Raw genomic sequence first — 12,120 nt, 5'->3', positions numbered from 1 at the left:
GACGAAAGATTCGGAAACATGCGTGCTTACACCGTCCCGAATACTTCAATATAAAAATTGAGATATAAGACGAGTAATATATCTCTTTTACACTAGCTAGTTTGATACTTTGCGTATAAATTTACCATGAAAAGTTTATCTTTCGGTTTAACTAATTTAAAGAGGAATATATGGATATATGTTCTATTTATAAAGAGATTGATTAAAGAATAAATTCAGTGAAATTTTGCTCGGGACTAGCAAAAGCTTAAGTGTGGGAGTTTGTTAAGCCCAAAATATACCTAAAATATCATATATAAATACGTTAAATTTTCATTGAAATCGTGCTAATTATATTCATTTAGAATACTTTTACGTCTTTATTTACTTCTTTGATGCAAGGTACTTAATTATTTGGTTAAATCCAAATAGGAGCGAAAACGGAGCTAAAATGGAGGAAAAACCTAAAAAACGTACCGAGAATGCATAACAGTCAAAAGAACGCTCAAGAAAGACGAAAAGCAGTCGAGAGACAGGGAAAATTCTCTCTGTCGCGACTGAGATTTTCATAATCTCAGTCGCGACTTTCGGAAGCCAGCTCGGGAGAAAGACGAAGTTCTCACTCGCCCCTGTACCCCCTGTCGCGACTGAGATTTTCAGAATCTCAGTCGTGACAGCGAACTGTTCTGCACACAAAACACATGTTTTAAATCGGAAAAACGCGTCTGTTCGTTTGGATAAAAGCGACCCTTCACCAGCGGACACGACCCATCATTTACAACCCTTCAACAACTATAAATAAGTGATCCATTTCAGAAAAAAGGGTTGGAAAAAGTTAGAGAAATTAGAGAAGAAAGTTATTATGTTGAGTTTCTGATTCAGAAAAGAATCAGAAAGTTAGATTTCATTTCTGTAAACAAACTTGCTATACACAAGTTGTTATTAGATTAGTTATAAACACAGTATCAGTTTAGTTTCTAAGGTTGATCAGAGACAAGTTTTCATTCTAGTAATGGACCTAGCAGTCTCTATTCTGAAGATCCAGCGAGAAGAATTGACGGCTAAAGCGCATGAGGTTTGACGCACCTACGGAGTTTGAGAGAAAGATTGTCAACCCGGATCTCAAAGTTTTCGTTACAATGCTATCCAAGTTTCTACTTCTCTGTTAACTTGTGAAAATTCACATTTCATTAATGATATACTTATTTATCCAATATATTCTTACTGTTGATTATTTTGATATTGTTCTGACAAAATGATTTTCAAAATGATAAACTGGTGTTTTTATTAAAACGTTCTATTCCATCTTATTCATATAAGAACTTCGTTGAACACTTGACAGATTTAGTTTTTATGGATGACATGATCGCTGATCGCGGCTTATCAGACATAAAATACTAGTTTGATTAAGGTAGAAATCACCTTAACATCAGGGGGATTTCTACGGTTCAAAGCCATTTAATTGAATAAATCGCTATATTGTTACATGCCCATAATCTTTACAAAGTTAAAGTTGTTTTCTTTGCTTTATGAAAATAAGTTTTATACCTTCTATTTATTCCAATTACGGTAGTATCTGTCTTGTAATCAAAATCCCAAGACAGAACTGTTCTCTAAACTCGATATAATACTTCTATCTAATCCTAATTTACCAAAACCAATTCCATCAATTAAACGTATTTTTTTTATTAAACCTAAACACGTGATTAAAACCGAATTAAATAAAGTGTTAGTTAAAAAGCGTTCCCTGTGGGTTCGATATCTTTTTATTACTACAAGCGTATACCGTGCACTTGCGGAAATCGCTCAACACTCTGGATCCGTCATTTGTATGATCATCTATTGCCATTTCATTGATTTCCTCCTCGAATTCCTCAAGATCTTCAAGTTCTTCAACCTCTGTTTCTGTATTTTCTTCAATCAACAAATCGAAAGGATTACTTCGATTTTTGTTGCGATTTCTCTTCTTTCCAGTCATCTACTACCTTCAATCGTGCGGAATTGAGTGATAAAAGCTACTTCCATTGCTCTGATACCATGTAAAGTAAGGAAGAAGATGAATGAAATTTGAGAGAATAGTATTGAAGAAGAATGAAGTTACACGAGTTAATGTAACTGAAATACAGAGATACAAAATACCAATTGAATTCCTAGCTTTATAGTCTGTTAACTAACTAGACTAACATCTAACAAACTTATTTGACAGCTAACAAACTTATTTAACAGCTAATGACAGAATTGTAGATTCTGTTAACTTCAGTTGACAGATTTCTTCAACAATTTTCTATGGAAACTACAATGTTTTGGAGCTTTTCATGAACAATTGTTTATAGTTACTTGCTATTGAAAAAATTATTATTCTTATTTTTATAAAATATGTTTCTTTTTAATATTATTTCTATTTCTATAACATAATTGCGAATAAGGTTTTGTTGTCAATAATTTTTTTTAAATTTTTTTCTTTATATTATTTTTATTAATTTGTGTAATATATTTTTTATTTTACCAAACGCTAATAATTAAACAACTAACAATAATAGGAAACGGTTTACTGCAAACAGCTAACAACAACCGCTATTAGCTAACAGTTGAACCAAATAGACCATTGGTCTCAGTAAGCACAACAGACTTATGAATCATAAGTTATGATTTAAATCAGGTAAGTCTCTTTCAGAAGGCAAAACTCTCCCATTAAATATTTAAGGCCTAATGCTTCCACAACCCCTTTAACTTGTCCAAATTGGTCATTTTACTCCCTCAACTCATCGAATGTCCTATTTACCCCCTTAACTCCATAAAAGTGGTATTTCTCACCCCCTCAACTTGTCCATTTAGCCCCCCCAACTCATAGAATGTCCTATTTACCCCCTTAACTCCATAAAAGTGGTACTTCTCACCCCTTACAATCCGTTATCGATGCCTAAATTGATACCTTTTTAAAACGTTAAACCTATATTGGTGCTATTTTGTACGTGAAATCTAAATTGATACTTCTCCAAAAACCATAGACCTATTTTGGTACATTATCCCTATATATAATGTCTTTAACTTGTTTAACAAAATAAAAAGTTGATATTAAAAAAAAACATTTTCAAACTCACCACTTTTATGGAGTTAAGGGCGTAAATAGGATCATAAGGGGTAAGAAATACCACTTTTATGGAGCTAAGAGAGTAAATAGGACATTCGATGAGTTGTGAATGGGTAAAATGACCAATTTGGACAAGTTAAGGGAGTGAGAAATACAATTTTAATGGAGTTAAGAGGGTAAATAGAACGTTCGATGAGTTGGAGGGGTAAAATGACCAATTTGGATAAGTTAAGGGGATGGGGGAGCATTCAATATTTAATCACAAATGAATTCTTATTTCTATGATCCAAACTTTGGTACTTGGTGAAATTAAGAATGTCTATTGTTTATATTGTTTATTTTCTTTGTTGTCGTTAACTATAAATAGTGTTTAAACACCTTTATAAGGATTTTGGTGTATTTGGAGATCGAATAACAATTTATAAGGATTTTGGTGTATTTGGAGATCGAATAACAAATAATAGATTGTTCTTCACTAACATTTTGTATTGAATCGGATGCAAAGATTTTAATTGATGCTCTTGTTGACATGTGCCCCATTTATATCTAATGTTTCAGTAGGAAGACGTTCTTAGTCTTAGCACAAGTTTTGCATCTTGTAATTTCAATTTCATCCATAGGGATGGAAATAAGAGGCTCAATGCTTAGCTTCTTAGGCTATGACTCGTAATTCTCTGATTGTGTTAATGGAGGATTGTCTGTTTATTGTTTGAGATTATATTTGTAATGATGCTTTTGACTTTTTTGCATTACTTTAATATTTTTCATAAAAAAAAAGACAAACCAAAGATATTTTTCGCTCTCTTTTTTTTCCTATAAATCTAGAGGCTGCTTATTTCAGCTTTTTGGAACAACTTTTAGCGTTTCACTCCAAACCGTAAGAAATATAATGTTTGGTTAGATTTATACAATAACAATGTTTAATATTTTTTTTTATGGAAACACCAATATTTTAGAGCTTTTCATGAAAAGTTGTTTGTACATATTTGATGCAGACAAAATTATAATTCTAATTTTCTAACATATTTCTTCTTTAATATTATTCGTATTTTTATAACATTGTTTTTATTTTTAACTTTTATTTAGATTATTTTTATTAATTTGGATTGTATTTTTTATAAGACAAATTTCAAATATAACATGTGGTTTCGCTGATTTATAAATGAGTGGTTGTGGTTTTTTGTTGCTAAAAAAGATGATTTTTTTTTATTGAAAGGTTGGGACGTGAACGAGAGAGAATTCGGACATCCCAACTATGTTGGCACCCCCTAGCTCAAACCCGAATATATTAAAAAATGAGAAAATGTACAAGAGAGAGTTTTAAAAACACGAAAATGTGGAACCGGACATAAATCATCAAAAATTAACGATCGGTAGAAGGCCAATGCAGAATTCCACCAGATAAGATGTGAGGCTGTGACACCAAAGCGAGCCAAGGAGTCGGCCACCATGTTTCCCTCACGGTATATGTGTGTTACCACAAGCTCCATTTGTGCAGATAGCTGCAGACAGCGAAGCCATTTCTGCCGTATCACCCAGGGGACCGAGTAGTAGCGAGAGTTAAGGAGCTGCACTACCATTTCTGAATCAGATTCAATCCAAAGTTGGCACCATTGTTTCTCCCAAGCCATTTCCACTGCGAATATGGCCGAATTTAGTTCCGCAATAAAAGCATATGTATCCGCAACAGGAAATGCAAAATAGCCCCTCACAAAGCCTACGTGAGTACGAAAAATCCCACCAGCGCCCGCAGGCCTGGGGGAGCCTAAAACCGATCCGTCTGTATTAACTTTGATCCAACCCAGGCCAGGGGGAACCCAACGAACCTGTACGTAGTTCGGTGCAGGGGGGACGTGGCGCAGCAAGGGATCTGGCCTCCTAAAGGCTTAAACAAAGCTTGTAAATATAATTTTGGATTGAAGGGAGGTCACTGTCAAATACGGCTTTGTTGCGACAATTCCAAACCAACCACAGACAGGTAACAACCGCAAGGGACCAAGCTGCTGCAACAGGTCTTGGAACTCTACATCGCTGAAGACTTGCAAAGTAATTAGTGAAAGTGTCGGGCTGAGGCATTTGAATACCAAACCAGCAGCCAATAGCGGACCATAATTGAGCTTTAAAATGACAAGAGACAAAGAGGTGATCCATTGTTTCTTCACAGCAGTTACATAGTGCATATTTGCTTGCAAGTGAGAAGCCGTGCCTCCGGAGGACGTCATGCGAGGCAAGTTTCCTATGCAAAAGCTTCCAGCAGCATGTTGACCTGCTCGAGGGGATGTTCCGAGGCCAAATAAAGCGCGCCCAGGGGGTAGGGTCGGCTGGTGGCGAGAGCCTTTCATAAAAGCTCTTCACCGTGAAATCTCCTTTACTCGAGGGGGTCCAAACGCACATGTCTGATTCGTCCATCCCCCGACTAATACGTAAAATATTGCTCTGAATGTCAGCTGGCAGAAAATCAATGTTCGTCCAATGGTCCCCAATGAGAAAATCTGAAACACATCTGTACATACCTGTCTGTTGCTTAACCGTGAGGTTCAATTGTGTTGCTACTGGCGGCAAAATCCACTCGTCGGTCCAAAAATTCAGTTTCGTGTCTGCACCAATCCACCAGTGGATAAGACCCTTGAGACATTTGTATTCACTTCTGCAGGAGACCCAGACACTCGAATTAACCAGATAATTTCGCGGCTACACGGAGATGTAAAGGAAACGCTTCTTAAGAATCTTAGTTACAAAGGAGCTCCCATGTGCTAGATCCCAACAGATCTTGCCAAGCAAGGCCATATTACAGCGTCTGAAATTTCTGATCCCGAGCCCCCCATTTTCCATGCTTCTACCACAAACCGACCAGGGAACTGTCACCATTTCCCTCGAATCACGGTTATCGGTCCACAAAAAGTTGCGAGTCGCTCGATTGAGCTTGTTCAGGAGAGACACGGGCCAACGATAGACCATAAAGGAATGAATCAATGCGTCGGAGAGCACCAATTTAATTAGAGTAAGCCTGTCAGCAAAGGAAATGGAGGAGCCTTTCTAGTAACTGAGTTTCCCCAAGAAGCGATCAGCAAGGGGGAGCAGATGTTGACTTTTTGGCGCGCCCCGAAACAGAGGGACCCCAAGGTAGGTGAAAGGCAAGTCCGCAGCCCGAACCCCCAGTATTGTAGCCAGTTGATTCACCCTGTGCGCAGAGACCGCACTACCAAAGTACACTGCAGACTTGTCCCAGCTAATCGACTGACCCGAGATTTCCCCATAAAAACGGAAGAGTTCCTTGATAGCAAGCATGTTTCTCCTTATAGCCTTGCCAAACAAAATCATATCATCTGCATAGAGTAGATGAGAGGGAAATTGAGAACAACCAGTGTAGTGCATATGAGCAAATCTGCCCCTATCAATTAGAAAGGCAAGCCATCTGCTAAAAAAATCCTCCGCGATACCAAAGAGTAACAGTGGTAGCGGGTTGCCCTGTCGGACTCCACGGGAACAGCCAAAGAAGCCATAAGTCGAACCATTGATCAAAACAGATATCCGTGATGATGCAAGAATACTCAGGAATCTCTAAGCTGAAGGCAAAACCCAAAAGCATCTATAACCGCAAGGATGAAGTTCCAGTCTAAGGTATCAAAAGCCTTCTGAATGTCGACTTTAATGGCCATATTACCCCCATAACAATGTTTACCTAGCATATTAACACCCTCTGAGGCAGCAGCAATACACTGGTGGATGTTTCTGCCTGGTATGAAGCCAAACTGATTCTCAAAAATAATTTTTGCAGCCACAGGGGCTAGATGATCGGCCAGGATCTTCGAGATTATTTTGTAATTGAAATTACTCATCACAATCGGGCGAAATTGCGTTAGCTGGTTTGCCCCTTCCGATTTAGGAATTAACGCCATTATATTGGAGTTCAATCCCGGGAGAATGTAGTTTGTATCAAAGAAATGAAGTACTATATTGCAGACGTCAGCCCCAACAATCCCCCAATACTTTTGATAAAAAATTCCAACATAACCGTCCGGACCCGAAGCGCTATCCCGGTTCAAAGAGAAGGCTGCTTGCTTTATTTCCTCAATTGAAGGTCGCTTGATTAGCATATCGTTATCAGAATCTGTGATTAGGCGGGGGATTACAGAATAGATTGGTCGTTGGTCGACAGGAGGAGAGTTGTAGGCAAACAGAGTAGAGTAATAATCAACTGCATGTTGGGAGATACGATCACAATCAAAAGAGAGATTTCCGTCAATTACAATCCCATTCATACCTGCCTGGTGATGCGCCTTCAGAGAAGACTCACTAAGGGATAAGTGTACCCCGTCGTTATCAAGTAATAAAATTCTGGAAAGTCCAGGTATCGTCCACAGGATTTATTTCTGCAAGTATCAAGCTACTTGGTCTCAGGTGTTATCTAGGCTTTGGGGGTTTTGAGTTCGTTTTTGCTTACGTTAATCTACTCCTAGGTTGAATTATACTATTCCTAGCTAAGTTATCTAATTCTAACGAAGTTATTCTAGCCTAATTAAGTTACTCTACCCCTAATTAAGTTAAACTACTCCTAGGTGATCTTTTATCAATGTAATTCCCTGAAGGAATCATGAAGGGATACGATGATTATGAAAATAGATTGTTTGGACAACGGAATTAAAATCTAAGTCACTTGTGTCCGAGGCGATTAACCCTACCTATCCTCCCGAGGTCCCTAGTTCGTGATTCCCTTATAAGGCCGAAACTAGCTCTAAGGCTCAGCAATTTGGGCTTAATCTTCTATAGGGTCGTCAATCCTATAGGCACTGACTAGGTCAGATTCAGCTCGCAATATGTGCCAACTTAATTTTGGGATTATCGAATGAGTTAAACCAATCAGACAAAGCGTAAGACAAAGATTAAAGCATTAAAACAATTGAATAAACAAAACTATAATATATATCAAAGATGAAAGTATTGTCATGAAGATACAATAAGCCTAGGATTCATAACATGGATCAGAGGCTAGACAGAATATAAAAGAAGAAAAATCCCTTTCAGGGAACCTGTCTACCAATGCAGGCATCTTCCTAGGACTTAAGGATGGAGCTTGAGCAATCCTCGGTGAGCGGAGCTTCGGAGGCGTCTTCAATGGAGGTTTGAAGGATATGGAGGAGATGGAGAGGATTTCTCAAGGTGAAAGCTAAGAAAATTACAAGGATAAAAGATATCTAATTTACATTGGAAAAATCCTATTTATAGGCACGGCTCGGGCCCTTTTCTTGACCTATTTCGTGTCCTTATGCAGGTAGGAAGTCGTGGGGCCGATCGTGGAGTCGTGGGGGCGGAATTGGTCTTTCTGACCAATTCCCGCAGGTCTGCTCGCCGAGCAGGGCGAGCTGCTCGGCGAGCAGGCACTGCTCATCGTGAGCAGGCTCCCTGCTCGCCCGAGCAGGCCTTTGAGGGCCTGCTCGGCGAGCAGGCATAGCCAGCTCGGCGAGCTGGCCTAAATAGGCCAGTTCGTCGAGCAGTTTTGCCCGGCACGCCTCTGCGCGGTCGCTGAATGCCAAAAGTGTGTTTTTCGCCCGAATTTATCCCTGCGCATGCACAAAAACTCCAGATATCATTAGTCCAAAGGCTAAATTGACCCGCCAATCGGTTATTTTGAGCAAACGCTTCGTTTGGTGCGACTTTTGACGGATCAATTAGCTTCAAAAGATAACAGAATTATAATATGCATGCCATTTTGGCCGTATTTGCCTAAATTGATCATAAAACGAGCCTAAACAACGAAAAATAAATAAAACATTTCCAATTTCTAACTAACTCACACAAAAGCATTTAAATGCGAGAATTGCTCGCTTATTAACTAAATAACGCTAAAAACCGTCCTAAAACCGTACCCAAAGATAGGGGTTTTTGACCCCTATCAAACCTCCTCGCACTTAAAACTTTACTTGTCCCCAAGTAAAATAAAAAACTAAACCCGTAATCACAAGCAAGCTAGAAAACCTCCCGGTTTGACTAGGTGCTTGATACAATTTCGAGCATCTGTAATTACATGCATTCGGAAATACAAAGTAGAGACACGATATCCAAAAGCCGAATTTCAATTATCATAGGTCATATGTTTTAAGAAAAAGGACACATGTTCAATTAAACGAGCTTCAGGGGATCGCTAAGTAAAACACCTCACCATAGGTAGTTCACTCATTTCACACAATTTTGGTGGCTAAAGTGTTTACTCTCGGCTTATGTTCTTGCTTAGGATTACGTTGATTTTGCACGTTCATTCGAGTTCCTCTACTATGCTATATGACTCCGATGATATCAAAAACAGCCTCGAATTGGGGTTGTAATGTGGTTAGAGGGTTAAATGTACAACAAGGGTTAGGGGTTCTAGCGCTAGAAAAATAAAGTTTAAAATGGCTTTAGCAAATTGGGAAGTGATTGAGCTTTTTATTCACAAATATTTTTCTGAGACGTTCTAGTTTTAAGACTTGGGAGATATGGTTCTCCTTCTTTTGTTCGTCTCTTTTCCTTTTTCTTTTCTGTTTTTCCTTTTTCCTTTTTCTCTTTTCTTTTTTTTTTCTTTTTGGATAGTAGTGCTCAATCACTTCTTAGCATTTTGGCTTGCTACTATGATGCCATAAACAAAGATAAAGCGCTAGAAGAAAACAAAGGCTCAATGTAAGCTTTGCAAAAACTCGGGTTAAGTAACAAACCAAGTGATGGTTTGCAAAAATTGGGTTAGAACGAAAGAGAAACCTACAAACTACAAAAATACAGGCTCAAAGGGGCTTCCCAAAGTAGATGAAAAAGAGAAAATAAGGTAAATAAAAAGGGTTAATTCTAATGAGGCTGATTTCATCGTCTACCATCTCAAATCATTGCATGTAGGTTCAACACAGTATTAGGTGCAAAATCTGTAATCTTTCCACAAGTCAAAGCATTCACACAAAAATGTCAAGAAAAAGAGCTTTTTGATGTTCGCTCTTGGGCTAAAATTCAACTCACAATTCTTTGGGTTTCAATTTTGTGTTCACTAGTTCTCCCCAAACTCAAGTTCAACATCACATGCCTTCAATTCTTAAGTTATCTACCTAAGTAATGATTTTAGCATTTCTTCAAAAGTAGGGTCTAAATGCAAACTTTAGCTCATGCTTTTACAGATACAAGGATTGTGTCCTACACCTAAACTAGTTGTCATGCAATCTTAGATTCCGTTCTCAGCCCTCAAGGACAAATAACGAAGTTTAGATTCGAAGGAGGTTCACGGTTTTAGGTCCTAAACATGCAAAACATAAATAATACCCGAAAAACGCAAAACCAAACTAGACACGACGCAACAAAAATTTAAAAATTATACAATTTTTGTAAGTTTGTCTACCCCTCCTCCTCACACTAAAAATATGCAATAAGTTCCAACATTGCATCACAAACCATAAAGAACAAGTGTAAAAAGTTAGGGTGGAGAAGACAACTTACTGATCGGCCGGAGGGTATGGCCAAGGCATGTTGTAGCGTTCGCAGTAGTCTGCCGCTACGTATTCAAGACCCGAAAGCCTTCGGTCCATATTCTGCTCAAAGTTAGTGAACCGTTGGTCCATCTGTTGAACAGTGTTAAGGGTCCGTAGGTTAAGATCTCTCATTTCTGCCATCATGGTGTTGATGGCTTGGAACCGGGCCTCCATCCCCGGCGCTTGGTTTTCCATTTGATCTTCTGCTGCGGCAGTTCCTTCTTCATCAGATTCTCCCTGTTCTTCGTCTCCCTGTTGTGGTGGGTTTCATGCTCTTTTCCGCACCCTTCTGCTAGAGCTTGCTCCTCCGGATGAGTTCCTGTTTAAAACTGAATGGAAAGTAGATCTCCCCAGAAATGTGGAGTTAAGCAAAGTTGGGTAGAAACCAGCTTCCTGAATGTCCAAATCTTTGAATTGGCTATCAAGGAAGTTGGTAACCAAATGTCCAAGGCCAACGGACCCGTGTTTTTTACTTGTTTGGCTTGAAAAGCCTTCAAAGATGGCTTTGATATTATCAACGGGTTTATGGTTGGCCACACACCACAGTATGAGCAATTCTGTCTTTGAGATCTTATTGCTCTCATTTTTGCCTAACAAGTTGTGAGCCACAAACTTGTGTATAAGGTTTAGCAATGGGTCTAAGAGGTGGACTGGGCTAGCAGTGCGGGAATCAAATTCTGATAAGCCTGTTAATTGTTCCCAAGCTTTATCTTTTGTCATGGGTTCCTCAAAACCCGAGACTGCCTCTGGATGGTTATAGACTCCCATCAAAGCTGCTAACGTAGTGTCACTGAGACGATATGGTTTACCGTTCAGTCTGAAAGAATGCTTACCACACCCCGCAGGAAGCTCTTTTCTCAAGGTGGTCAGAAATTCTACAGTGAAGTTGTAATACACTAGGGTCCTTTTTGTGGCCAGTCTATGCCAACCGTGGAATTTTAGGATTTCATTGAAATCCTTTACCAGACCTATAAATGCTAGATATTTCTGGTCAATAATGATTAGAGTGGCAAGTTCTTGCTTAGAAAACCAATGATATAACAGCCCCTCTCGCTCATCGACCAGTCCAAAAGGTGGGTCATACTTAGCTTGGAGAGTGTCGCTGAATTCGATGTCAGAATTGGCTTCATTATCAACCGTGATCTTGGCCTTGCCTTTCCTTCCCATAGTACCTTAGTTGTTGAATTCGGGTTAGTATGGAGGATTTGGGGTATAGGTTTGTGAGAAAAGAAAAAGAGAGAAGGGAAGAAAGAAGAGAATAAAAAGAAAGAAAGAAAGAAAGAAAGAAGGTAAGGAAGGGGATGATGAGTCATCCCCTATCCTTATCTTTATGTATTTTTTTTTAGTTCGGGATTAAAAATCCCGAACAGCCCGTGTCGGCCGAGCAGCTCGGCGAGCAGGGCGTTAGTGCCCTACTCGCCCGAGCTGGGGGATTTTTTTTAGAGAGAGTATGGGGTGCAAAACTTGACAATGTAATAAAAAATGCGAATTAAAGACTAACAACCAAATTTAACCAAAACAAAAGAAAAGAAAATTGCAGAAATAATTGTTCAAGCTTTGAATTTA

This window comes from Euphorbia lathyris, chromosome 4 (genome assembly GCF_963576675.1).
Source record: "Euphorbia lathyris chromosome 4, ddEupLath1.1, whole genome shotgun sequence".
NCBI lineage: Eukaryota > Viridiplantae > Streptophyta > Magnoliopsida > Malpighiales > Euphorbiaceae > Euphorbia > Euphorbia lathyris.
The sequence above is the reverse complement of the archived record's forward strand: the minus strand, read 5'-3'. Positions refer to the sequence as shown.